A 1816-nucleotide genomic window follows, 5' to 3' on the forward strand; every position below is an offset into this window, starting at 1 on the left:
CTGGGATTACAGGCTTGAGCCACCGCGCCCGGCCTGTTTTTATTATTTATTTATTTCTTTTTGAGATGGAGTCTTGCTCTGTTGCCTAGGCTGGAGTGCAGTGGTGTGATCTCGGCTCACTGAAATCTCTACCTCCTGGGTTTAAGCAATCTCCTACCTCAGCCTCCTGAGTAGCTGGGACTACAAGCGTCTGTCGCCACACCCAGCTAATTTTTGTATTTTTAGTACAGATGGGGTTTCACCATGTTGGCCAGGATGGTCTCGATCTCCTGACCTCGTGATCCACCCACCTTGGCCTCCCAAAGTGTTGGGATTATAGGTATGGGCCACCATGCCTGGGCAACTTTTTTGTATTTTTGGTAGAGATGGTGTTTCACTGTGTTAGTCAGGATGGTCCTGACCTTGTGAGCCACCTGCCCCAGCCTCCCAAAGTGCTGGGATTATAAGCATGAGCCACCATGCCTGGCTCCATTTTTCATGTATATACTTGCTCTGGAGATTTTAACACTTGTTAAGTTTAACCCATTCCTCCTTTAATGGGGTGGGTTTGAATCCTTCTCAACACTGTGTATGAGAAACAAACTATCAACATAGACACAATTCGCAAAAGTCAATGATTTTGCAGTAAAAGGTGCCATATTTATTTTATCTTATTTTTTATTTAGTAATGGTTAGGTGCCATGAAGTAGGCGGCAATGCCTTAACTAAATGCTTGTTGTCAGGCCCAAGAGCCTCTTCCATCCTTGTCAAGGGGAATGCCAACCTTCTCTCCTTTCTTTTTCTTTCTTTCTTTTTTTTTTTTTTTTTTTTTAGAGATGGAGTTTTGCTCTTGTTACCCAGGCTGGAGTACAATGGCACAATCTTGGCTCACTGCAACCTCCACCTCCTGGGTTTAAGCAATTCTCCTGCCTCAGCCTCCTGAGTAGCTGGGACTACAAGCATCTGTCGCCACACCCAGCTAATTTTTGTATTTTTAGTAGAGACGGGGTTTCACCATGTTGGCCAGGATGGTCTTGATCTCCTGCCTCAGCCTCCCAAAATGCTGGGAATGTAGGCGTGAGCCTCTGCACCCGGCCCCTTCTCTCCTTTCCTATAACACTTAAGCCACTTTTAAGTTTTTCTTTAGAGAAATCAGTTGTTAGGGATTCTCCAATCACTATCCTTTGTTCATGCCCAAAGCCTACTCTTGTATTCTGATAGTATGAATACGATCAGACATATTTTCCTCATTACCAAAAAAAGCTGAGAAAAGCATTGCTTTGGTTTAAATATTTTCAGAAACTGTGCAAATACTGGAGGAACAATTGATAGTAACAGTGAAAGCAAATAAGACTTGGTTTAAATATAGCTATCCCTTCTTCCCCTTTCTTTCTCTAATAATAGGGCATTTATTAGAGGAAACAAAGCAGGATCTGGTGTTTTCAGAGTGGGTAACATACACAATTCGAATCTCCAGTTTCAATGTATAAATGTGTGGTCTCGAAGTCATCTTTATGAAGGCCTCAGCAGCTCAAGATAAGAGTTTACGTTTCCGAATTCGTGAAAGCAAACTTAAAAAAGAAAAAGACGCCAAAGTAAATATAAAAGCAAAAATGCAAGCTGCCTCTAGTTTCTCATTTGGAAGTTATATATTTGGTATTATAAGAAGACCAAAAAAGACACCTGAAGGGGGCTTATCCTCCATGCACAGGGACTTGTTTATGACGCCACCAGAGTTGCTCCGTCCCAGATGTCTGCAGTGTGGTCTGGACATCTGGTTTTAATAGTTTCCAGGCATACCAGTGAGAACATTATCACAAATGGGTTGAATATGATT

The 1816-nt window shown here is 42.3% G+C and overlaps 1 non-coding gene across 1 annotated transcript; it reads right to left on the bottom strand.

Moving 5' to 3' along the window:
- Window positions 1-659: 659 nt before the first annotated feature.
- LOC116531408 lies at window positions 660-785 on the bottom strand. The gene has a single exon (XR_004260410.1). It is a non-coding gene; the product is annotated as a U6atac minor spliceosomal RNA (small nuclear RNA).
- Between the last annotated feature and the right edge of the window lie 1031 nt (window positions 786-1816).

The sequence above is a fragment of the Sapajus apella genome, unplaced genomic scaffold (assembly GCF_009761245.1).
Source record: "Sapajus apella isolate SASKATOON/1434 unplaced genomic scaffold, GSC_monkey_1.0 scaffold70, whole genome shotgun sequence".
Classification (NCBI taxonomy): domain Eukaryota; kingdom Metazoa; phylum Chordata; class Mammalia; order Primates; family Cebidae; genus Sapajus; species Sapajus apella.